This window comes from Lissotriton helveticus, chromosome 11 (assembly GCF_964261635.1).
Source record: "Lissotriton helveticus chromosome 11, aLisHel1.1, whole genome shotgun sequence".
NCBI lineage: Eukaryota > Metazoa > Chordata > Amphibia > Caudata > Salamandridae > Lissotriton > Lissotriton helveticus.
The window spans coordinates 412,915,227-412,942,987 of record NC_136072.1 but is presented as its reverse complement, the minus strand read 5'-3'; the positions used below and the strand labels follow the sequence as shown (position 1 = coordinate 412,942,987).

General features: G+C 46.1%; 1 protein-coding gene across 1 annotated transcript in view; it reads left to right on the top strand.

Annotated features, from left to right (window-relative positions):
• The first annotated feature begins 10,850 nt into the window (after window positions 1–10,850).
• The window catches only part of SLC35G2 (solute carrier family 35 member G2), a 221,485-nt gene continuing 204,574 nt past the window's right edge, over window positions 10,851–27,761 (top strand). Inside the window, exon 1 of the mRNA XM_078667897.1 lies at window positions 10,851–10,989. The gene's annotated coding sequence lies outside the window, so the exon portion shown is untranslated. The remainder of the gene's footprint in view (window positions 10,990–27,761) is intronic.

The following is a 27,761-nucleotide window of genomic DNA, read 5'->3' as shown; positions in this document are numbered from 1 at the left end:
CCAACCCTTCATTCTCCGCAAAGTCGCTATCTGTGGTTTCCTGAGGGCCCACTTGAATATGGACCACCCTGAGATACCAGGGATTATGCACAATGATGCACCTCTGGTCCAGGGAGGACCGTCCATAGGTCACGCACACTGGGGAGTGATCTGAGATACACCGAGCGAGGTGATGTGCATCACTCGAGTAGGGAAGCTGATGGCCCAGTCCGAATATGTAATCTATATGGGAAAGACTCCCATGGGCTCCTGGGTGTAAGGTATACTGACGGGCAGCAGAATTGAGGGTCTGCTATGTGTTTGTGAGGCCCATCGCAGATAAACAGTCCGCAAGGACTTTACTAGAATTCTCCATCTGACGTGAAGGCCAATGGTCGATAGTATCACAAAGGTCTGTGCTACAGTCTCCGCTTGCTAACAGTCTACTCTCTGAGAGGTGGAGGAGTAGTGTGCTCAGGTCCGTGAATGCCGGGTTGTGTCATCTCGGGGGTATGTAAAGTGAAATAACGTTGAACAACTGGCAATCCCAGTGTCCCATGGCTGCCACAAAGCGCCCCTGAATGTCATGTGTGACGTGTTGGACAATAAACAGGAAGGAGGTGGGAATGAGTATTCCCACTTCCCTGGCTCCTCTCGTAGAGCCTGGATGGACAACAGTTTTGTACCCCCACTTATTATGTCTTTTCAAATATTTCAGACCCACCCCTCTTTTGATCTTGTCCCGTAGGCCATTTACATTTCAGGAGAGGATTTTAAAGTTTGGTATTGGTAATCTAGCAGCCATCAGACATGTGATTGGGTCAGTGCAGACCTTATGTTCTGAGGGTTGGTGTTCTCTGGCTTGGGCAGTGGATTGATTGTCTTGTCATTGGCCTCTGGTTCTGGTGTCTGTCCTTTCGCCATTTCAGTTGCTCACGTTTCTGGTGAGGTCCCTCTCCTGAAGTGGTTGGGGATCAGTCAGGAGTGGGATTTTCCTGAGGTTCTGTCTCTGCTTTTCTTTCACGCTCTTCCTTTAGGATCACTGGGGAAGTTGAATATGCCATCATGGAGGTTGCACAGAGTGGCTGAGCTGGTATAGGTGCTACATAGCACTTGGTGGTGACTTGGCAGACCTCCTGGTCATCTATTCTGCATTCTTATACCCCCCTTTGGATGGCCTTTTCATATAGGTGTTTTGCCCGTTGCTAGTTGTTGCTACTGTGGCCAGTTTGTTTCTGGTTGTGTGGTTTTTACCAGATGGTGCTACCATGTGTCTGTCTGTTTTTTGTTCTTTGAGGGTTCCATGGGTGGCGATTCAGGTGTTTTGTGGGTCTTGGCAAATTTTAACTAGGCTGGTGCCTCGTTTTTTTCAGTAACTGCTGTCCTTGTTTCCCGGAGTAGTATGTTCTTTCCCTGAATTTGGAATTTGCGGTTGGAGTTGGACGCTTTGCTTGGTCCTCCATTTGTGCCCCTTGTTCAACTTGCTTGGGTTCTTTTGACGTTTTGGACTTGTTTTTTGGTGGCTATTGTTTTCGTCCGGCGCTTATTGCTGATGGGGCATTGTCCTGTGTGCTTCCTTTCTGTAAGGGTTTCAGGGCAGAATTGTTTTGGTTGTGATCCTCTTAATTTGCGATTCGAGGCAGTTCTGCCTTTCCTTCAGTCAGGTGGTGATACTGCAGGCGTTCTGGCAGTGGTCTCCCTTGGGTGTGGAGGGCGATTTGCATTGTTTGGATGCATGACGATCTTTGCTAGGGTACCTTATAGAGCTACACATTATGTGCGGAATGTGGTTGCAAAAGAAGGGGCGAGGCCATTGTCGTATCGTTCCGCATGACCCTGTCCAGGACAGGACAGGCGAGCAGGAAATAGGAAGAGGAAGAAGCTTCACAGGAAGTGAGTAGTCTGTAAAGCAGTGTGAGGCTGGCAGGGAATAAAGGAACAAGCAAAGAGCTTACCTCCGTGGTGGTGTGTATTATTGCCATGAGCGCTGCGACAATGGCGACGAGGGTGGGATATTTGTGAAGCCCACAAGCAGCACATCGCTCAGCCACCCAACGTGGCCGACCACCGAACCCTGCAGCGGGAATCGAAAACCGAGATCGACGTCGAAAACCGCCAAAGCCACGAAGCGCCAAACTGCTGCCGAAGAAGCCAGAGTGCGTGTGCCAGAACGACACCCCAAGCGCCCACAACCGCTGCCCAAGGAGAGAGAGGCAGAACGCGGCCACCACGTGCTCCCAGAAGTAAGCAGTCGGGCCCGCATAGCACCGGAGAACAGTGCCCGGTCCCAGGCACGAGGTGAGGAGCGAGGGGCCAGAACCGGGTGCAGAGTGAGGAGTGAGGGTGAGTCCAAACCCCGCCGTTTCCCTCACGCGCGCCATCTACCTGAAGAGCAGGCGCCAGAGACAAATACACGAGGCACAATGTCCCGCGCGGCAGCCATTTTGGGGTCAGGCGCCCGCGTGTAAACAAACCCACGCACCCTCCATGGCGGCCATCTTAAAGTCAGGCGCCACTCGTTTTCAAGGACTTTGCTAAGAATAAAAGGCAGCCAAGACACATAAAGCTAAAAGAGCCCAATAACATAAATAAGGAACTGTTGTGAAGCCAGCAATAAAGAGTCAATTAGTTGCAGATGTCCGATCCGGACCCTGATAGCTCCTCAGGCACTGCAAACACAGCTCCAAGTGCATCAGACACAACAAGTTCAGGAAGCCCAGCTCCAAGTACAGGAGGCCCAGCTTCCCCAACCAACGTGCCCACAATGGCAAATAATCCCATCGGAGCCTCATTCATGCGCCAACCACAGCCACTACCACTGACGCCGGGCAACAGTATGGGTCCATCGTGGAAAACCTGGAGTGAAGATTTCGAAGATTATATGGTAGGATCCCTAGTGCAAGACACTAAGCAAAAACTTGTGGCTCTAAGAAACCTGATTGGCCCAGACATTGCGCAAATTATCAAAGAACTGCCCAACGCAGCAACGGCTACCTATGAAGAAACAAAAGCTGCCCTTGATAGACGTTTTCTCCACAAACGCAACATAGATTATGAGCGTCACACGTTCAACCTAGCCACGCAGGAGAAAGATGAATGCATGAGCGACTTCATCATGCGCATAAGAAGACTAGCACGATATTGCGATTTCGACAACTTCAAAACGGAAGATGCTCTGAGGCTCCGCATCATTGATGGATGCCAATCTGAAACCTTACGCCGGAGACTCCTAAAAAAGCCGTATACACTGGAAGAAATTGAAGAACTAACAAGAATCAATGATCAAGCGGAGGACTACGCGAAGCGGATGGGGACACAGAAATCATCTGATCAAAAGGACCACGCTCTGCGAATTCAGGCACACAGGTCCTCTAAGACTACCAAGTCCACATCCAAATCTCACAGGTCCCATACTACTCGGAAGACGTCTTCAAGACGAAGCTCGCGACACACGAGGTCCGCGAAGTCTACACCCACCTGCTACAGATGTGGACAGGACTACCCGCACTCAGGACAATGCCCAGCAATCGGGCAACGATGTCACCGTTGTGGGAGAGACAACCATTTTGAGATTGCATGTCAAGCTAAACAACCAAGTCACAGATCGTCGGCCAAAGGACATGAGGCACGTCATCACGCCCGAGCCATAGAAGAGAGGGGAAGATGCTCATCTAGCTCATCAAACTCCAGCACCCAGTCAGCCTACTCATACCAATCAAGAGGTCGCTCCGGAAGTGGTCACCGCACCAGGCGTCAAGCGACAGAATCCTATCGGTCATGCAGAGACACCTCCAGTGAATCACCATCACGCACCCCCACATCACAAGACAGTGATGAGTACATATGTATGGTAGCAGACCCGGACCGTGATGAGTACATATGTATGGTAGCAGACCCGGACCGACTGAAGCGATATCCAAAACTCGACATCCTGATAGGAGACCATCCAGCCAAATTTGTCCTGGACTCTGGAGCCTCTCTAAACTACATCTGTGCCCTAGAACATCAAACTATGAAGCATAAACCCAAATTGGAACCTGCAGCTGTCCGCATATTCACGTGGATGTCACGCAAGCCATTACCCTGCCTAGGCCGTTTCCGCACCACTCTCACGTTCAAGGACCGGAAAATCGATGCCTACATCCATGTAGTAGAAGGACCAGATGTGGCAGACTGTCTACTCAGTCTACCCACAGCGGAAAGACTCAAACTCGTAGAACTCCTCTACATGACGGAGGACGCTCCCGACATTGTTGCGAAGTTCCCCAACCTATTCAAAGGACTCGGGAAGCTAAATCACTTCAAGGTAAAACTCCACATCAACGAAAACGTGCCACCCATTGCTCAACACCATAGGAAGGTGCCGTTCCACCTACAACAAGCCGTCGACGACGAGCTCCAAGATCTCCTCCAAACAGACATCATAGAGCGCACGACAGGACCCACCCCATGGGTATCGCCAGTCGTGGTGGTCCCCAAAAAGGGGCAAGACAACAAAGTCAGGCTGTGTGTCGACATGCGCGCACCCAACACCGCCATCGAGCGGGAACGCCATCCTGGGCCGCACATCAGCGACATGATTACCAAACTCAACGGCGCCACAGTATTCTCCAAACTCGACCTAAATAAGGGTTACCACCAGTTGGAGCTCCACGACAGGTCGAGATACATCACGACTTTCACCGCGCATCAAGGCCTGTTCCGCTACAAACGCCTGAACTTTGGCATTTCCTCGGCCGCTGAGATCTTCCAGGAAGCCATCAGGCGAGTCATACAAGGCATCCCAAATGCCTTCAACTACAGTGATGACCTGCTGGTATTTGGGAAAGACCAAACAGAACACGACACTGCCCTTGACAGAGTCTGCCATGCATTAATGACCGCAAACCTAACACTTAATGCCAGCAAGTGTGAATTCCACAAAGACACTCTAAAGTTCTATGGACACATATTCTCAAAGGAAGGCATGAGACCAGACCCGGAAAAAGTAGCGGCCCTGGCTGACACTCCGAAGCCCCGAGACGTGACTGACCTACGCTCCTTCCTTGGCATGGCAAGCTATTGCGCACGCTACATCCGCGACTACGCCACGATCAGCTACCCGTTGCGGGAACTCACTCGCCAAGGTCAGCCATTCGAATGGACGGACGCATGCCAGCAAGCATTCTCCGTGATCAAACAAGCTGTGGGGTCAGCCATCAACTTGGCGTACTTTGACACAAAAAAGAAGACTGAAATCACGGTAGACGCCAGTCCGGTGGGCCTGGGTGCCATTCTAGCCCAATACCGCGAAGACTCAGACCAGCGACACATCATCGCCTACGCAAGCCGCAGTCTCACGGATACCAAAAAAGCATACTCCCAGCCGGAAAAGGAAAGCCTAGCTGTGGTGTGGGCGTGCGAACACTTCCACCTTTTTGTCTATGGCAAACATTTTACGATCATCACGGACCATCAGGCACTTATCACAATATTTGGAAACCCCAATGCGAAAATGCCACCACGCATTGAACGGTGGGGCCTGCGCCTACAAGACTACGTCTTCTCTATCGTCCACAAACCAGGAAAAGCTGAAAACCCAGCTGACTTCATGTCAAGACATCCACTGGCTGGTGCCCGAACTGCACTCTCTGTGGCTGACGAATATCTCCACTTTGTCGTTGACGCAGCATGTCCTCCCACCGTTCCAGTTGAAGCCATTCAGGAGGCATCTGCACTTGACCCCCTTGTACAGGCCGTGATGACCCGCATCCGCACAAACTCATGGAGGGACACGAAACAGTCATCTCAAGACTCAGCTCAACTTCGACAAGATCTGGCCGCATTTCAACGCGTACGTGATGAACTCTCCATCAGTGACAATAGTCTCCTCTTAAGAGGGGGGAGAATCGTGATTCCACTTAAACTACGCCAAGGAGTCATCAACCTGGCACATGAAGGCCACAGAGGCATCAATGCAACCAAGAAAGCTCTGAGAGAACGAGTCTGGTTCCCCACCCTTGATCACATGGTAGAGACAACTCTGAAAGACTGCATCACATGCCAAGAGCTACCGGAAGGAGTATGGCACCAAATTGCGGTCGACTTCTTTGGACCACTACAATCAGGACAGTACATCATTGTTGCCATGGATGAATACTCCCGATTCCCATTCGCACACCTAATATCATCTACCCGAGCAACGACAGTGATTCCAGTGCTCAATGAGATATTTGCAGCCTGGGGCATCCCACTGCGAGTAAAGACAGACAACGGGCCTCCTTTCAACGGCCATGAATTTACAAACTTTGCAACCCATCTTAATTTCAAACACCAGAAAATCACTCCACTGTGGCCACAGGCAAATGGCATGGTGGAGCGATTCATGGGGACACTAAAGAGGGCAATCCAGCAAGCAGAATTAACCCACCGAGACATCCAACAGACATTGAACGAAGTACTAAGAGCATATCGAAACACGCCGCACAACACCACCGACCAGTGCCCAGCCACTGTGATGCTAGGAAGGGCGCCTCGAACAAGACTACCCATGCTGAATGCGACTCCTCAACAACGAAATGTCACGGTTGATCATAACACCCTCGTGGAAATAGATCACAACAAAAAGCACAGAATGAAGACATACGCCGACCAACGTAGACACGCCAAGGACTCTGACGTACAAGAAGGAGACTGGGTGATAGTGCGAGGTGATCGACGAGCCAAGGCAGACAGTCGATATCTCGACACTCCCATGCAAGTCATTAAGAGGAAAGGAACAATGGTCACAGCCAAAGCTGACCACAAGCAAATAACGAGAAACATCTCACATTTCAAAAAATGTAACCGGCGCAGCCGACACGAGACCACGTCGAATCAACCCTCAGGTGACTCCTCCAACCAGAGTGACAGCAGTGACCATAGCCACCACAGTCCCATGCGAATGGTGGAAATCACAAATCACCACAGTCCAGCACCAAGACACAAGGAACGTCCGCAACGTCTAATAAGAAAACCTCGACGTCTGGTCGAAGAGATATAGAGGAAGTGAGACTTTGCAAAACAGGGGAGATGTCGTATCGTTCCGCCTGACCCTGTCCAGGACAGGACAGGCGAGCAGGAAATAGGAAGAGGAAGAAGCTTCACAGGAAGTGAGTAGTCTGTAAAGCAGTGTGAGGCTGGCAGGGAATAAAGGAACAAGCAAAGAGCTTACCTCCGTGGTGGTGTGTATTATTGCCATGAGCGCTGCGACAATTTACAGCTTCTTTACGTGGGTGGATACGTTCTTGGTCTTGTTGGCTTATAATGGGAAGGATATGGTTTCTCCCATTGGTGTTCAGGGCCTTTTGCATGCTGGATGGCGACTACAGTGGCTGTCTTCCAGAGGACCACAGTGGTGGAGCTTGTTGGACTGCGACTTATTATTTATTTATTTATTTAAAGGTTTTATATAGCGCTGGCTAGACCCAAGGGTATCAGAGCGCTTTACAGGAGTTTGAAGAGGAACAACAATAAGACATTTGGTCAATGATAAAGCATTCTGAACCATTAGGACAAAAAGGACAAGTTAATTATTACAAAAAGGGATATTTACATAAAGATTACATAAAGCAATAGAGAGTACAGAGTAAGTTAGTCTTGGGAAGGAGAGTGAAGAGTAAATAGGGGAAGGGGAGGTAGTATAGAAGATGGAGGGAGACTGAGGAAGTGGAGGGTAGGAGTATACCTGGAACAAATAGGCGTGGATGGGAGGGAAGCAAGGGGTGAAGGGAGGGAGTGGGATAAGGCATAGTCAGAGACCGGGCGGGTGGTTTATGGGGAAGGGAGGGAGAAGAATACTGGAGAAAAGTAATGAGGGCGAGTGGAGGGGTGAGAGACTGGAGGGCAATGGAGGAGAGCCATAAAAGGGGAAGGCAGAGAGGACGTTAGCGACCAAGGTAGGGAATTATGGACCACAGTATTTGATGAGAAGGTGCAATTTGAGGCCTTTTTATAAGCTGGAGTATGAGTGATTACGCCGAAGGTCTTTAGGGAGGGTATTTCAGATGGCTGGGGTGTTTCCGGAGAAGGAGCGGGATTGCGTGGATTTCTTATTTAACAGAGGGGGGACAAGAACGAGAGCGTTAGTGCTCCTCAACTGCTGGGAGCAGCCCGCTTTGTGGATTTTATCTGAGAGGTACAGCGGGGTGTTTTGGTGAAGTGCTTTGTGTGTAATGCATGCAACCTTGTAGGAGGATCTACCTTCAATGGGCAGCCATTTGAGGGCTTTAAGGGCAGGGGAAATGTGGTCATAACGTTTGAAGTCGGTGATGAGCCTAGCGGCTAGGTTGAGCACAGTTTTGAGTGGAGTTAGGTGGATTTTGGGTGTTCCAGAGAGTATAGGTTTACCATAGTCGATTCTCGACTTGGTCCACTCCTACCTCATTTGGGCATCTCTATCGGATTGCTGAGTTGACTTCTTTGGATGATGTGTTGGGTCACGGAGTTTTGCCCTCTGTGGGTGTCAAGATGTTTCTGTCTTAGTTCTAGGCACTCTATTTTCCATTTCTAATTTACTTGCTCTGTCCTCATTGGTTAAGAAGGAAAGCAAGGGCGGGACGTAAGCTAATGCGTCCATTATTTACTGGTAATGGCATTACTCCTGGTCCTTCTCCCTGCCCTTCCTTCTCGGTCCTCTCGCCCTTCCAGTATGGAGCAACTGAGTGTCTGGGTTGGTTTGTTTACATACAGGATGAGGAGGGGGCGAAGGGCGTTTTGATTTACAAGAGGGAGGGGTCTATTGGAGGCATGGGGGTCATTGGTTAAGAAGGAAGGCGAGGGAGTAGGGCTAGGAGTAATGCCATTACGGGTAAGTAATGGACGCATAACTTTTTAAAACATATCCCCCACCTTATTTGGTTTTTCAAAGATTCTGCAGTGGTACCTCGTGAGGACTCTGATACTGCCAAAAGCAGGAAGTGCCTTGGTACAGGGGAGGGCATTAAGGTAGCCTTAAGACAGAACAGAGACTACAGTTTTACTTGGTCTTGCCGGAACGCTGAGAGGGAGGCAATGCCTCAAGCAATGAGAAGACAAAATCTGACTGCTTCACTCTACACTCCCATGTCTAAACTGAGTATTTCATTTTTCTGAACATGTCATATTTTGTTAATGCCATTACTGAGGTCAAGTGTCAGGTAATAATGGAAAGTGCGGCCCCTGGGCTAAACTATCTGTGCCTTTTCTTTCCACCCATGACTGCTTTCTCCCATCTTATAATAAGGATCCTTACTGATGCAAACAGAACTCGGCCTCAAAGCAGTCGTTTGCAAAAGCAGCTTACTGCGCGTTTTAATTGGAAGAGGAGGGCCTCTGCTCTTTGCTTCGAGCCTTCTTCTCCTGTGCATTTCTGCACTGAGCTCTCCCTCTTGCCTTTCGCTTCAGACTTGTTCTCACATTTGCGTGCATTTCCCGTGCCGGCTCTCTCCTCGCGGGTGTCATGATACATTAGGCACAAAAACAGATTATGTTCTGCTCTGTTTAAACACAACAAGCGCCGAATCAATCAGGCGTCACTGCCTCGGAACCGCAAATATAGATTCCATAAAGCCATTAGGACAGAGAGGGACTTGAAGCTGTGCTAGCGCGCAGCCAATGGGAGGCCGAAGGAGGCAGGTGGGTCTGATCGGACTGCCAGATGCCCGTGCACGTCACTGAGCAGACCCGGTCCTGCTGCCTTCTCGCTACCTCGGACTTTCGCTCACCTCTTTTTCAACGCTCCCTCCCTACTCCCTCTTCTTTTACAAATTTGTCTCCTCGTGTTATGCATTCGTTGTATCTCCTCTGATATTTACGGCATTATGGTCTTATAACTCGATGCATTCTATTGAGCCCGACACCACTCGTCCCCCCGGCTCAACACACACTCCTTGCACACCTAATCTACCGCCTACGGTACATGTTACAATTCCAGTGTGATCGGATAGATCTGTGACTGGATTCACTCTCTGCAGAGATCTGTGAGTACCATAAAATCCACTAATTTGCGTCTCAGTAAGAAAGCTCAAGGGGTCAATGCATTTGCTTTCGAGATCTTTGGAAACCAAGTCACTGGCTTCGAATCCCACTAAAATAGTTCCGATACGCACAGCGCCTACTGTAGAAATGTGTGCCATCTCACGACACACTTACAGCCTCAGTCAACTAGCTCTGCATATCAACTCGCTTGCAAAATCCCCGTTAAATCTGTTCATCAGCTTTGAATGTCATTAAGATAGCTCAATGCACTTGCTTCTGCTCATATATATTAGTAAACAGATGTTGACATGATCGAATCTCAGCAACCAAGCGCAGTAGGTCACTGTTCCTGCTGCAGAGATCAGTTGCAACATTTAGCTTAAGTTTAAATGTGTTACGGTTCAATGGATTATGCGTGTGCTCTAGAGAAATGTGGGTGTGCGTTTTTACTGACACACCGGTTCGAATCTGTTTAGGGACGTCTGAGCCTTGCGACCTCTTCATTAGCATCTCGCTTCTTATTCTTGCTGCCTCCCTCATCCCATGCATTCCTCTTTTAATCAATATATTACAAATATACCATATACTGCCAAATATATATACCCTGCCACCCTCCCTCCATCTCTGCCGCTCTCCCTCTGCGCCCCCTCCCTGTCTCCCTTAAGTGGGAATGGGATACGCATTGAGTGCAATGTTCCCTCTGGCACTGGCTCTCTCCTCATCACAGACTGACTGACTCTTCTGTTGAGTACACAGCTGCTCTCAGGCATTAACCCCCCTTTCGCTCGCTCTCTCCCCCCTCCCGCCTCTCTTTGCCTCCACCTCCCTCTCCCTCACATACACGCACGCAGAAGACGTGTTTTTTATTTCCCTTCGGAGACTTGGCCGGTACCACACGTCGCCTTTCTCGGTGGAGCCCTGGAAGAGGATGGGGACGCCGGCCGGCGAGCGGGACGCTCCTCGTCACCTGGCGCTCTAGCAGCCCCGCCAGCTGCCGGCTGTGAGAGAAACCCCCCAGCACCTCAGCGAGCACAGGTACAGCCCGCGCGCGCCGGGTCCCGCGCCTTCTGCCGCTCGCGGCACCTGCCCGGGGCTCCCAGAGCGCCTCTTCCCGGAAGCCCCAGGTCGCGTGCCTGTGTGTCCGCGCGGCCGGTGCCGTCAGGCTCTGGGTTCGACAGCCCTGGACTGCAGTGCTGGGCAGCTGCCCTGAGGAGAGCTCTGACACCTTCGGGTAATGTCCGCGCTTTATAAAAATGCACCAAATAAAATAAAAATAAAATCCAGCAGCCAAATTTGTAATGCCGACCACCGACTAGGAATTACGCTTACACCCAGAGTCACCTGCAGCATGTTTTAGTTACTCTTACAGATTAATTGGCAAGATCAGTGGGGGGCTAGGGGTAGCCTAGCACGCTTCACTAACAGCTACATGATAGCAAGGGATGCTTCAAATATAATTTGCAAACTATTTATTTATGTATTTATTTATTTGTTTGCATGCTTATTTTGTTTTCTATAGCGCCTACACTCCCCTATACCACCACTTCACAGCACTTTGTTAGGCATAATCAACTCATTGTGTTAGTTGCAATCTCCGATTGAGATGTAAAATGCCCTCTGAGATATGGTGGATTCGGTACCTGAACTGAAGAGATCAACTTCAGCACTGGGCTATTCTCTAAAGAAAATAGACTCAAGTGCCCTAAGTGGGGCACATTCTGAACTACCTCAAGGAGAGTTAAGGGTCTTGGGAGATGTCTCTGACGGTGAACAGGCGAATTGGGGGAAGCTCAGCTATATTCAGTTAAGATTCAAGCATATTTTGTTGAGGCTGGAACACTTTTCCGCCTCCAAGTCAGCTTGGCTGTTCTGCGCAATCATTGTACACACGGATGTCTTGCGTGAATCCCTAAATATGTTCCAATTTTCTGCAGAAAATTATGAATGGTTAGAGGAAATACTAGCTATGACAATGGTGTTTTCCAGCCTGTTTCCTCGTTCCATTCATACCGTGAATGTGCGTGCGTGGTGGTGGGGGGTGGGGGTAGGCAGGGGGGATAGTATGTGTGTGTGTGGGGGGGGGGGGGTCGTCGACCATCATCTCGAATAATTCAGTCGGTATGAGCCAGCTGGCCATACCACCTCACACAGCAGCTTTTCGGTTTGCAGTAGCTGTGCTCTTATATTTGGGCAGGCACTGCAGACTGTGTTTTGTTACTGGTATTGACACTGTTTTAATGTGTTAGTCGCATATATGCTACACGTTATGAGATACAGATACATAATATGACTCCTGTTTTTTGGATTCCGCAGTGTATTTGGAAACATTGCTTTGCGACCTAATGTATCCTTGTTTCCGGTGCAGCTGGATGTATAAAGCGATAATTCCTGGTTTTCCTGTTTGGTATGAATGATAAGATGTAGACCCAGAGAGCTCTGTGAGGTCCCGTGTGACAGACGGTGTGACTTTCAGTCCATGAATGACCTACCCACGCTGGTGACTCACGGGCTGTGCTCCATTGAAGCGCCTGGTGGATGGGTGGTGGTGAGGGGCGGGGGTGATGCGGGGTTATTTTACTCTAGATGCATGCCCTAAGGTTCTGCACACCGGTCCGTAATATATCTATATGTGAAAAGAGATTAAATATATGTACATGAATATATCATTCAAGGACAGAACAAACGTACTTTCCGGAGAGAGCACTTTCCTTTCCTCCTGCCATTCGATCCTCTGAACACATACTGATGCCTTCCAGAATGATTTTATGCTGTTAGAGTCTATTAAGTGCACGTTGATATTAAGACCTGTTATAGCCAATGGTCGTCCATTTCCTCGCCAGGACCTGCTAGGTGTGCCCCCCAAATTACAGGGTGTGCATGCAGGGACATTTTAAGGATTTTTTGGTGCCCTGGGCTAGACGTATTTTTTAGCCCCCTGCCCGGACCACCTTTAATTTATTATCTAATTTCAGCTCTGTCGTGCCCTGGCCAGGTCACTGAGTGCACCTGCACACACGTCCACATTCTAAATGTGTTTGCATCTAATATTCAGGGATAGTGACAATATTGTAACACAGCAGCAGCTCACTAATATTATTGAAAATAATCTCTGACACCCTCCTATTTCTCTTATGAGAGGTCCTGTTTTGATCTAAAAGAAGCTTTTATATTCATGTAACATAAAACATAAGCACATTTCTCTGCAAAATGTCTGTAATATACTCTTACACAGCACCCCACATTAAAAATAAAGGAAAACTTTATTTAAAACAATCTGTTTAAGAATTATTCAAGGTCATCAAGGAACAGGGTTGGCTTTATCAGGGAGGCCCCTGAAAGGCAGGGGCACTGGGCCAGAGCCCACTTTGCCCATGCCTCAAAACGTCTCTGTGTGCATGTCTCACCTCCAGGTCCATTCTTACATACCTGGCAGAGTGAGTGGCTCGATAAGACAGCAGGACTCTCCCAGGGTCGGACAGGGCGACACACTGCTGGTAGGGTGCCTTAGAAGCATGCGCACTTGTAATCAGCGCCATTATTATTTTTGTAGTGCGCAGCCTCCTAGGACATTTGAAGGGTTTTGTTTGCAACAAAATGGGGAAAACGTACATTACCTGCAGGGAGGCGTTAATTCAGAGGGGTCGTTTGTCCTGATATGGACAATCTTCAGTCCTAATGAGTGGAGCAGGTTGACTAGACAGCGGTGAGAGAGTGAAAGAGAGCGAGAGACAGAGAGAGGGAGAGGGAGAGACACAGACAGAAAGGGAGGGATAAACGGCGAGGGAGAAAAAGACATAAAAAGGTACACAGGGAGAAATAAGAGAAAGAAAGACAGAGAGAGAGAGTGGCAGAGAACAAAAGATGCAGAGAGAGCATAAAACAGGAAAATATAGAGCTACAGAAAGAGACAGAGAGGTACTGAGAAAGAGTTAGAGAGAAACAGACAAATGAATGGACGGGGATAGCCAGAGTCAAAAATATAGACAGGCAGAGGAAGAGAAAGTGAGAGAGAAAACTAGAGATGAGTGTCAGAAAGATATAGAGAAAGAGAGACAGAGAGGGAAAGCGACAGAGGGAGCACGAGACAGCTAAAGAGAGAGGCATATATAGAGAGAGTGAGATGGAGAGAGTCAGAAGAAGAGAGCGCGACAGAGACACAAAGAGAGACATAGAAAAAGAGAGACAGATAGGGGGAGCCAAAGACAGAGTCATAATATACAAAGAGACGGTGAGAAGCAGAAAGAGAGAGAAGGGAGGAGAAAGAGATAAAGAGACTGAGAAAGATACAGACAGAGCGAGAGTACATCAAAGATAGAGAAATATAAAGAGGGAGAAGAAGACTGTGTTGGAGAGAGAGTCAGAGCAAGGCAGGCACAGATAGACACAGGCAGGGCTTTAAGTGGGCTGGGTCTCACCGGGTCCGGGCACCAGCATTTTTTTTAAGGGGGCCCCGGACTGCAGTGACAGCAGGCACATCGATGTGCGCGTGGTGAGCATTGTAGGGGAAGGGAAATCCTTTAAAAATAGTGATTTTCTCTCTTGATTTCCCTTCTCTTTTTGAATCTCAGGTGCAGCAACATTGTCGTGGTGTCACCACCAGGGCTTTAAGTGGAAGTGTTTTCAATATCATTTACACGCCATAGTTGCTGCTTATTTATCTTATGCAACTAGAAACCATTGACAAAGCCAATAGTCCTGGCTTGTAGGTATGATGTCACTTGTTGTATCATATATCTGGACACAAAGACAGGAACAGCAAAATACAAGTCGGGCAGCACACTGTGCTATACACAGATTTTTAGCTTACATGTTTTAAGCCACGCCCTTAATTACATTGACCACGCCCCTTTGAGAGACCCCCTCAGTTTTTTCATCCCACTTAAAGCCCTGGACACAGGAATGGAGGGAGGGAGATGGAGGCTGAAATCGAGATAAATCCATAGAGAAATGAAGAGAAAGCAAGGGATGAGAGATAACAAGAAAGAAGGAGACCAAGACCAAGAGAGAAAGAGGACAGGGAGAGAGAGAAAGAAGGGTACAGAGCGAGAGAGAGAGAGAGAATACCGAGAGAGTGAGAGAAAGAAAGACGCAGAGAGGCAGAGAGGTAAGGAAAGAATGACAGCGAGAGAGGGAGAGAGAGAAAGGGAAAGGACACTGAGTGAGTGAGATAGACAGACTGAGAGAGAGAAAGAAAGTACAGCGAAAGAGAGATAGAGAAAGAGTTAGAGAAAGCTATATATATATATATATATATATATATATATATATATATATATATATATATATATATTGCTGTACATATATATACAGAGAGAGAGAGAGAGTCAGACAGAGAGAGGGAGCGAGAAAGAAAGAAAGAGAGAGAGAGAGAGCGCCCATGGTCTCCACTCTCCACACAGATGCAGACTCCACAGTCCGGTGGGTGTCCACAGTGTCCATGGCTGCAGTGCGGGCCGTGGGGAGGGAGAGCCCGTGGTTCCGGTGCAGGCAGAGCCCCTGCTTTCCTACACACCGTGGATTTATGGGGATATTTTTACAAGTATGGCTGTAAAAACAAATGGCTCTTTACTTACCTCCATCGTCGCTTGAGTATTATATGTTTCCCACCCTCGGCGTTCAGTTTTAAATCAATGCATACTGGGGGCTGGAGGGGCTTCTGGTGAAATAGTTCGGTTTGGGGAAACACAGCCTTGTACGTCATTCTCTAGGTGTCCATGAGGTATTCCTGCTTATAAATATTTCAGTGATGCAGTAAATACAAATAGCACAGTACAGCGCTTAGACCCAGGAGTTTTCCGAAAGTGAGATCTTAGAACAATGTCGTAATTCTTATGTAGTGTCGTTTTTACCAGGGCTTTGATATACAGAATGAGGCAACTGATTGATGGGTGATAAAAAAAAACATTTTAAAGCGCATTATTACACTGTAACCTTGGGTCCTGGCTCCAAAATGCTAGCTAGAATCTCAAACAATTCACAGCTCATCCATGTTTAACTATGGGAGACACGTTTCACCCTCTGATCCAGCTGACATGCTTTGAGAGAGCTAAATTGCAGGGAGTGGTGAATACCAAAGAGTGTCAATCATTTTGTGGGTAAAAAACAGTACAAGCAACGCTCATAATTCCGCATGATTGTCTGCACTAGAGGTGGGTGGCTCACTCTGGCAGGATTCCTGGAGGGGATCGTGTGTATCCAGCTCTTGCATTCAAACCCGCAAACACTTATCGGCGGCAGATCGTTCTCCCCCAACTCGCCGCCAAGACCTGGAACACCCTCCCCATCCACCTATGGCAGACCCAAGACCTGCTGACCGTCAGAAAACTCCTCAAGACCTGGCTTTTCGAACAGTAGCAGCATTTCCCACCCCAGCACCATGAGACCCTCAGGGGTGAGTAGTGCGCTTTACAAATGATATGATTGATTGATTGATTGACTACCCCGCCATGAGATGCCTGCCTAGTGGTCTTCAAATACCGGAAGACCACAGAGAGCTTCGCTTGATATAACTGGCCAACCTGCAACCAATCAGGTCGGTTGCAGAACTGCTCTCTCTTGACCTCGCGCCTGTCACAATGACTGCAACGAGTGGTCTCTTGCCTTTTACATAAGATGCTTGGGCTTGTTCACTCCTCCTCACACTGACTGCCAGGGTCGGACTGGGGCATAAAATAGGCCTTGGCACCGAAATAAAAGTGGCCCACGTTAGCAAATCAGAGAGATAAAAAAGTTGGCCACTTTTGCAAATAAGGCCCGTTTTGCACTTGTAAAGACACGCTGTATGAATATTTTGAAGGTATGGACGACTGCATACATGTGTGTTCGCTGCAGGCAATGTTGGTTTTAACCCCTTTTGTGCTCTCGATGGCCTTTGGCTGACGGGAGCACTTCCTCCCCAGTGCTGTCGTCGGCCAACGGCCGACGAAGCCCCGCCCACCCTTTAGAACGCCTGCACCGCGGAGGAAAAACCGCTGCGGTTAAGGCGTTAATATACGGGAAATAAACAATAATAACAGAACACAAAACAAACCCACAAACTGCCAGAAAACCAGCCCACACACTGTTCTGTGAGACCAGCCCATTGGGCACTGCCCGATTCCCCAATAGGCCAGTCCAACCCTGCTGATCAAGGAAGTCACTAGAAAATGAAAATACCCCATCTTGAACCATGCATCTACAATGAGCACGCCAAGTATGTACACCCGGCCCACCTTAGGATAATTTCCTTCACTCTGTCATCCTCCTTCCATCCTTCTATCCACCCATTCTTTCTCCCTTCTGTCCAATAATCCATTCATCCATTCATTAATCCATCCATCCATCCACCCATCCATTTATTCTTTAACCCATGCACCAATCAGCATATCCATCTATCCAACTGTTCACTCATTCTTTCCCATTGGTCCATTCTTTATTGTTCATCCATTCACCCATTTACCTATCAGTCCTTTCACCCTTCGTTCCATCCATCACTTCATCCTTCCATCCATTTATTCTGTAACTCTTCCTTTCCCCTTTGAATTCTAACTTTTAACTTTTCTTCCTTATTGTCTGCCTTCATTTCAACCTTCCTTTCTCGTTCAGTTCTTTCTTTCCTCTTTCTACCTGCCCACCTTTTGTGTCTCATCCTTATTTTTTCTTTCTTAACATCCTTTCATGATCACCTTTTTTAATCTAACCCTCTTCCTGTCTTTTTTCCTATTTTCTTAATTTCCTAATTTGTGTGCTTACTTTCCTGTGCATATCAGCCACCTCCGACCCATCTCTGTCATGTTGTTCCCTAATAGTATGATTCATGAGCATTTTCTCTCCAGTACTGCAGACAGAAAAGCCCTATAAACATGTAATTAACATTGTAGTAGACCCAGTTCCCCAGCTCATTGTGCCCACTGGCAGCCCCAATTTAAGATAGGGAGGTGGTCCCTACGCCTCTGGTTCGGAATCTCTCCTATGATAAACCAGCTGCAGAGCCGGAGTCCTCTGAGGCAACCCTGACGCACTGCCTGCAGATGGTGGTCACCCTGGGGTCAGCAGTGTTCATCAGCCATAGAGTCTGGCCTACTTAGGGCTCATCCTTGTTACTCTGCCTGCAGCCACTACCTGGGATCAAATGGACCCTCCTTCTCACACAGGCTGCAGAGCTGGGCCTTGTCTCCAGAGCCCGGTCTGTCTCCCTCTCTCATGGTTATCGCCACTGCAGAGCTTGGACGGCCTTTGCCTTTACCTTGTTACAAAGTAGACACCCATTCTCGGGGTTCATTTACCTCATTACACTGAGTGTAGAGCATGTCCTCTCTGAGGTTTCATTTACCATGTTATGCTGACTGCAGAACATGGCCTCCCTGGGGTTTACAATATTACACTGATGTCAGAGCACATCCTCTTTGATTTCCCGCATCACGCTGACTGCAGAGTAACCCTGGGCATAGGACTACGCTATGCTCACGTAGTTTGCGCAACTATGTGAATTGCACGTAGCACAGTGCAAAAACGCGTAGCAGGCATTTTTTGCTTGCTCGCGGTCCTCAACGTCAAGTTGGCGACCGCGAGCAAGCAAAATGACATCCCAGCGAAACTTTTTCCTCGTTCGCGATCAGCAACATCAAGTTGCAGATCGCGAGCGTAGAAGATAAACCTCCCGGCGAGATTCTCAATGCGGGGAGGTCAGGTTTCTCATTGCGAGTGGTCGCGTATGCTCGCGACCGCTCCCGATGAAATACTACCAGTCCGCATTGAGAAAACTGCAGCTCGAGTACAAATCTACTCGAGCGGCAGAAAACGACTGCTTGCACTGTGCAAGATTCTGTTTGCAATGATTGCACAGTGCACACAAGCATCCAGCACTGTGCAATCAGTGCAAACATCATTTTCCCTACCGCACTACGCATAGTCGCCAGTAGTAGTTAGGACCTAGTTTCCATAAGAAAAGCATTTTTTGACTTTCCTATTACTTTGGCGTCGTTTGACCGATCTTAATAAAAATGTTCCCAAAAAAGTGTTAAGGTAGGTTCTGGTTGTAATGGAAAGTTTGGGGGTGATCTGTTTAGTGGGGACTGAGAATTTGGGGTGTGAAATAAGGGTGCATTTTTAAAGTTAATTCCCATAGGAAACTTTAGCCAGAGCTACAGCCCAAAACGCTGAACGGACTTACACCAAATTTGGTAGGGAGGTAGCTGTTGGTTCAAAGAAGTGCCTTTTGCCTATTTGGTGTAAATCCGTTCAGTAGTTTTTGTGAAATTTAAGCCAAGTCTTATAGTTATATCTCTGGCCGCGGATATTTCATGATGGTTTTGCGAATAATTATAAATGCATGCGCCAACGGGAATGCTCTGATTGGCTGAACGGAACCTGAACAGAAAATTGCAACTGCCATTATATTGATCGGGAATGGTTCCCAGGGCTGAACATTTCCGCAAAAGCTAACATAAGGGTTCAGATAGAGGTACTCCTACCAAATGTTTGAGAAATGGGGGTGTTAGTGACACAAGTTCTGTGTACAAAATGTATTTTTTTAACGCATGTGACATTCACAACAACGCCGCCTCCGCGTCCCTCGTCTACAGTCACGGGAATGTCGCGACTACCGACGTCCCCGCAAATATTGGTGGAATGTCAAAAAAACCATATAATTGAATCATTAATACACATTGTTATAGAGATATTGAGATTCTGATAAATGTTTTTAGAGTTATTTACATAGTGAGTTATGTACTGTGATTGTTAGAATTAATTATATAGTTATAATTACTGAATGTGTTGGTGATCATTGAATGTATGCTTTCGTTTTCCATTTTCGTGACATGTCCTGGGGAAACGCGATTACCGACGTCATCGCGCTCTGTGGAGTCACCGCAAAAACATAAAATAGGTTTTTGAGATGGTTTTTATAGAAATTCTCTAGAAAAACATGACTTTAGAGAATACTGTTAGAAACCCCGTGTGTGTGAAACACTGTAGTATATGTGGGCATATGTGTTTTAGACTTTATGGAAAAGGCACAATCGTCGCGGTTAACAACGTCATCGCGCCGCCCGAATTACTGCGTGAACGGAAATTAGGTCTGAAAGATTGTTTTTAAAGAAACTTAGTACAAAAATATGAGTTAAAACATGCTTTGAAAGAAGTATGTATATAGTAATATGTGTAGTGCAATGTTCAGAATGGATATTTCTACATATTAGCTTTGGATGTGTTGGTGGTCATTGAATTTCTGCTTTTGTTTTCCGTTTTCACAACATGTTAGCGGGGATCGTGACGTCGTCACGAAGATTGTCAAAAACAAAAAAAAAACATTTAGATAAAAACATCATAATATTTTGGGTACTAGGGTGACTCTGACAAGAGCCGTTGTGTTGATTGTGTGTATATGGCTTCTACACATAAGATCGGATGCAGAGATTCAGGTTACTTAGAAACACCCTGTTGCCTTCATCTGTTAAGTGCACTCCATAATTTCTATAAATTCCATGCATGTCAAAACGCAGATTGTTATAGATACAGCCCATGCGATGTTCTTTGAGGAATGCAAAAACAGTTTTATTAACATGTTTCCTGGCTTTGTCAATCTGTGGACAGAATTAATTGGACCACTTCCATTTCTGTCTTTGGCATATGTTAGAGTACACCAGGACAATGTGAGGGAAAAGCTTCATCAATTCAGCAAATATATCCTTCATTAGGATTTCCAGTCCTACTCCAGTTAATGTGCTTAGGTCATTGCCACCACAGTGCACAATCATGAGAAAGTTTAAAGGGACATTATAGTTGGAAATTAGCATTTAAAAAACCTTAGAAATTCACTGAAAAACACAAAGGTTACAGGGCCATTATAGTTAGCAAATAGAAATAAAAAAACATAAGAAATTCACTGAAAAAACCAAATGGGACAGGGAAGTTATAGTTAGGCTCAGATTTCACACGCACAAAATTAGAGAAATTCAGCAGTTATAGTTAGCGGAGCTAACTATAACTTATGCCCGCAAGGTACTGCTTATGATCTCACATATTACATCACTGGTGACATGGTCAATGACATCATTGGTGACATCACTGATAACATCTCAATTGACATCACTGATGACATAATCCACAGAATCTCTGACACACCCACTCACACCCCTATATAACCTTTCATACACCCACTCCAACTTCTACACTAGCATTCTCAAAATCATTGACTCATCCATACCAATACAGCCACTCATACACCACCTCACTCTCTAATACAGCCACTGATATATCCACTCATACACCCATACAGTCACACACAGTCACTCATAGACCTACTCACATACCTACTCACTCACCTAGAGTCAATCACACAGCCATTTACTCACCTATACAGTTATAAACACACCCACTCATTTATTCATACAGATACTAACACATTCTCACTTACCTATACTGTCACTGACACAACCACACACTCACCCATACGGCCACGATCGCAATCACTTGGTCTCACAGTCGCTCATATACTCCAACACTCACCTATACTGCATTTCACATATGCATTTACTCACCCATATACCACTGACACCTCCATTCACTCACCGACACAGCCATACACACACTCACTCACCCGTACAGCCACTTACACACACACTCAGTAACCCATAGCGCCACTGACTCACCCACCCACGCACTCATCCATTCAGGCAGTTACACACACCCTCACCCACCCACACAGTCATTGAGACACCCATGCATGTACTCAGACAACCAATCAATCACCCATACTGAAACTCACATACCCACTCACACACCTGTACAACCACTTAGACACCAACTGACAGACAGATACAGACATTCACACAATAAGTCACGCACCCATACATTCACTGAGACACTTAGTTATTCACTTATTCAGTTGCTCACTCACACTGGCAGCTCCTCCGCTAATGCGGAGGAGCTCATCCCCCCTGCGCTGTGAGCAATAGTTAAAGAAAACTAAAATGATAATTACTAGCGTTATTATCATTTTAGTTTTCCTTTCCTGGTGGGGGGGCGGGGTGGGGTTGGACTGCCAGAGCAGGGCAGGGGAGGAGTGGTTTGCCCACTCCAAGGTGCGCAATGATGCTTTGACGGCCCTCTCAAGCTGGCAAAACCGTCATGTGCGCTTTGCATGTTCTGCACCCAGGCTGCATTTCAGCCTGGGTGCAGATCATGCCCCAGGCTCCCATTCCCTGCATGCGCACCGATTCACGGTGCTCAGACCAAGCACACCGCTGCATTGCAGTATTTTAATTGGTTGTGAGAGTGAGGAGCCTGGGTGCTTCCTGTTCCTGCTTCCAGGTGCGAGTGGCAGCGGCGGCAAGTAGACCGAGAGGTGGCACCTGGCCAGGTGGCTGGCCTGAAGGTAAGTGTTTTTTGTTGTATTTTTCATTTACAATACTCCCCATCCCCCCGCCCACCCCCCAGTAAATAGCAGGCACCACTGCTTATGCACCCACTGAATCATCCAATCAGGCACTCATACACCCACTGATTCACTAATACACCTTGGTATGTATATTTAACATTCATTAACTTTAAAAAAACACTCACAGTAACTGGATGATGTCATCAGTGATGTCATTTCAGATGTCATCAGTGAAGTCATCAGTGATGTCACTGACCATGTCATGAATGATGTAATATGTGAGGTCATAAGCAGTGCATTGCGGGGGCATGAGTTATAGTTAGCTCAGCTAACTATAACTGCAGAATTTCTCTGGTTTTGTGCATGTGAAATCTGGGCCTAACTATAACGACCCTGTAGCTTTTGTTTTTTTCAGTGAATATACATATATCTATATCTATGTATATGCATATATATATATGTTTGTCTGTGTGTAGCATTAGGATGCAGGATGTAGGATAAGCCCAATGCCTTCCACAAAAGTTCTCAAAGCCTTTTTGTAGGAAAATCTTGAAGATAGTATTAAACAAATGCTATGCATTTTGCTCTTGTTAGAGTTTGTTTTTAGAAAAATAGCTTTGTCCAAATATAAGGGATCACCCAGTACAAGTCAATCCATTCCAATGTAGAAAATGGACATTTGAGGCGAGTTGAATTAGAGCTTGGGAGGTGTTTTGTATCTATATTTATCTATGTCTATCTATCATCTGTCTATCTATCTATATATTATATATAGTTGTCAGTTTGCCGGTCAAAAGAGAATGGATGGAAAGGTCAAAATGTTTCCAATTAATCACCCATCAAAATCCATGTGCCATAAAAAATATATATATATTACCAGAAATAATGCTGTTATGTGCCTGGGTGCTGATCTCTATCTCTTTCTCTCTCTCTCTCTCTTTCTCTCTCTCTCTCTCTCTCTCTCTCTCTCTCTCTCTCTCTTTCTGTATGTATATAAATATATGTGCAGCCGAAACGAGTCATGGCGACCAAGCCACAGCAATAAACCCTTTTAGCATCCATGGTGGTCTGTGTTCACTTTTGCACCTGGATGCGCAGGTTCAAAAATTGATCTTGAGAGGATATTTATATACATATGTCCGTTGTTGTAGCTCCAACACCCTCATATTGCTTCCCCATTTCTGCCTTTTTTAAATAATATATTTGTACAGCAGTGTGGGCTGCTGTGCAACAAGGGTTTCAAACAAAAGGCGCTATGATGCAGTCAGCCCTGGTCGCATCATAGCACATTGTTTCCTAAACTGTAAGCCATGTTGCTCAGCAGCTCACACTGCTGTGAATCTGGTCTTAAAAGCATTGACAAAGCCAATAGGTCTCATCGACGTGAGAGCTAGTAGCTTTGTCACGATGCATTGTTTTGACATACTGTACAGCAGCATGGCTGAAAGTAAAGAGAAAAAAGTGACATGACGCGTTCAGCACTGATGGCATGATATCACTTTTTCCCTTTACTTTCAGCCATGCAGCATAGCATCTGCCCTGCGGTACAACATGGCTAGCACACATTGACAAAGCAAATAACTCTTGTGTAAGCGACACCTATTGGTTTTGCCAATGCTTGTTTGCTTGATGAGAAAAGTGGCACATTATACCAGAAACTGCTTCAATGATATGCTACAGGTATTTGTCTAGGCTTTCTGTTGTGTGCGCATATATATTGATCCATGTTAATCCCCATTGCCCCTACGTTATTTCTAATTGTGTTTTAATCTAAAACACTAACCCATCCTCCAAAAGTCAATTCTGTTTTTTGAAGATAACTCGTAGTCTTGGAAATTTAAACCAACTGAAAGCTAAAGGTTTGTTAGTGTTTGGTGGCGGCATTTGTGTTTGCTCGCACGAAGTGGGCTGTGCGCTCAAACATACCATTTCACAGATGGAGCCCCCAACACACCATTCCTATCATCACCCCACGTCGGGCTGTCTGTTGTTGTCTCATGCCAATTGTGGTTTCCGACAGGAAATCAACACACCCAATGCCAAGGACCCATCTATAAATCTTCCCGGAAGGCACTAATGACTTATGGAGTTCGGCTTAATGTGTGCCTGTTGAAACAAGGCTGCCAAACAGCTAATGTCAAATCAGTCCTCTCGACCTAATTTTTATAGCTGAGCCTCGGAGCCAAAACCCAGCGCCATCTTTCCTAGGCTCCCTGCTGCGTTCTGCTGTGTGTTAATTTCCTCGGCTCATTTCTCAGAAAGATGACGTAGAACTATGGGCATGATGTATCAAAGTGATTTTGCTGTTCTGTGTCTCCTGGAAAATGCGTGACTATGCACCTTCCTAGATAAAGAATATGGTTAGCCAGTTGCCTGCATTACAGTTAGAGAAACTAAAGAACACATTTTGTTTTTCTGTCCTAGATACAAGCAGATACACAGGAAGTGGATAAGACCAATCTGCCTCAATTTTGGAGCTAGGCAGTATCAGATAGTGTACAGAATTTTAAAAACAGATGTATCTGAACCGGTAGTTTTTTTTCTGTTGGTTGCTTTTTATTTGCTCTCTGGATAATCTGACAGAAGCTTTTATCATAGATTGTACTGTATTATGGATTGTTTTGTAGATTATGCACCTTATGTACCCACATCTGTCTCTTAATGTATTTTGAAGTATGTTTGATTGTCCATCTCTATCGCCCCTTTTAAATAAGCTATTCGAAAATGTACTTGTTTTTATATTTTTTAATTTGTGTTTTGTCAATGTTTTTATCTTTTGTATAGTTTGATGGCTTTGTACAACCAAACCGAATAAAGTTATTTGACTGACTGACTGGTTAGCCAGTTACACTTGTACGTTACAATTCAACTACAACATCAGTGGGAAAATTAAATCGGTGACTCCCAACAGGAAGATAACCTTCAGTTTCAACAGCATCTTTACAGTAGGGCCATTAACCCAGTGAGAAATCTTAAGGTTATCTTACATGTATCATACTGGCTTTATCTCTTTTGAAGTCCTGTGGTTGATTTGTGCTGGCGTTTTCAGGCAGTGAGCACTGATACTCATTTAGGGGGACACAGATTTATTTTTTATAATCTGACGCAGAGCAAGATGGAGAAAGGGAGAAAAGGAAGAGGGTGGACGATCAGAAAGGCAGGAAAACAGTGACACATGGAGATAGCAGAGATGAAAAAAAGCAATCAAATGTGAGATAAATTGAAAGAAAGTGCACGGAAGGAAGAGACATGAGCTGGAAGCTAAACTGCCATCATCATGCGTATTCAGGGCACCTAGGCTTTTAGCTGTGCCAGCGGCAGGCTCTTAGAAAAACTTTGGGCCAGGTTACTTATTTATTTTTACAGTTTAATAACTCTCTGCATCTTTTTAGCTTCTTGCCTGTGGAGCAGTGCTTAATTTGAGCCGGTGGATTCTGGTGCTCAGCACCATCACTTAATCATCAACACCAGCACTTTTCATGCGCCCCAGTTAAGGACACATTAATTTACGGGGAGATTAAGTAATTTGTGCAGAATCACAGGATGTTGAGCCAACGCTAAGACTCGAACCTGGTTTCCCAGCTTGCAGCTCTAGATCGTATGTAAATGTAAATGTAAATGTAGGTGTACTTATATAGCGCAAACCTGTCACCCAAAGGGCATCCTGGCGCTTGCTTAGGGAACCCGTCCTGGTATTCCCCTGTATGCTACATCTTCTCCCCACTTTCATGGGTCGCAGTTGGTTCTGTTTTATGCGGCGCTAATAGGAGAAATGGTCTGGTGCAAGCTGCCTCCTGACGAGATCCCTAGCACTTATTTTGTTTTTACACATTAACTACTGATGTGGATACCACTCTCACTGCTCCTCTGGCCATGCAGTTTCTGCCATGACAAAGACAACATCCTTTCAACCACACACCCTACATGGTATAGTGTACTACCCATGTAGGCAAACGGTTTGTAAATGCTGTGTCAATGCTGCAATACAATACAATGTCCTTGATGTAGGTCGCCAGGTATTCCAAGGAAGAAGCTACAGTGGTTGCAGACCTCTGCTTCCTAAATCCAATGGCAATGATTTTAGAGAATACCTGACCACTGAAATGTTTGCATTTCAAACGAGCTGGTGATCCTTTTATTCTGGGTCATGACTATTTAGACCTAGGACAACAGGCTTGACATAAAAGGGCACTGATGCTAGGCACTTCCTATCTGACTGCGAGTTTGAGCATATCTTGTCGATTTAGCTCTTCAAGTTTTGGTGCCTCTAATCCCAGATCTTACCCTACAAACCCCTCTAATCAAACCATACCTGCTCGCAGACCCCACAAATATTTCCCATCAGTGCCATGTATTCAGTTTACAGGCCGCCTTTCTCATGTATGGAAGAGTGAACTCCATGGCCCCAACATCTTTACTCAGAGTCATGCAGGTCTCCGGAAATCAGTTTGAACTGAACAGTTCTCAGTGCTGATGTCTTGCCTGTTTCCAAACTTCCCCTTGTCGCTTCTTTGGAAGAAAAACTTTGTCTAATTTTGGCAACCTCCTAAGTCAAAATGCTCATTGTCAGTTCAAGACCAGTCCATGTTGGCAGTAATCCAGAGGATTTGTATGGTAGCAGCCGTTGGGTGAAGTATGGGACATAGCTAGGCTGTCCGGTTTTAGGTTTAAACCTATAATAACTGATTCAACCCCACTGAAAGAGAAATAACCCTCACCAGTGATACATATAAACACTGAAAAAACACCTGCACAACCACAAACTAAATGCCATTCCAAGGAAGGAAAATGAGAGTGATAGACTAATTTATTTACTTCCTGAAGGGGCCAATAGAATGTAACTTTGTTATACAAGCTAGCAGTAAGAAAGACTGGGCTAATATTATTCTGCTTGAGTTTTGTTGTTTAGGGATGCCACTAAAATATTGTTTCTTCTTCCTTTTGCTTTTTTTCAGTTTTGTGTTCTTTGGTCCAAAGATTCAGGGTTTAGAAGCATGTTTCAGGTCTTGTTTAATTATTTTATAAAATGTAGAGAATCAGAAAATATCAAAATCATATTTGATATTTTGGCTGCGTTTGATTTTTTGACTGATAGGTAACATTTTCTGGTTTCATAAGAATTTTTTTTCATATGTGTCATCACATTTACGCACAGAGAATGGGTAAAAACCCTTAATACATCAGCCCCCAGTTTCTAGTGAGTTAATATTGATAGTAGGTGAATTGCCAACACCTCAGACTTTAAACATTCAATGCAAGGCATAGTGACATGTATATGTGAAAAGAGCGCTATCACCAAGCATCTCAGATAGTACTGAAAACATGACACCAGACTTTCGGAGAACATGTAACGCAGTGGCACTTGGAATGCTCTGCAAACAGTGTTCTTTCCAAGTTCAACAAAGATTGGAGTGATATTGTTCATATTTGCTGTGATTCAGCTATG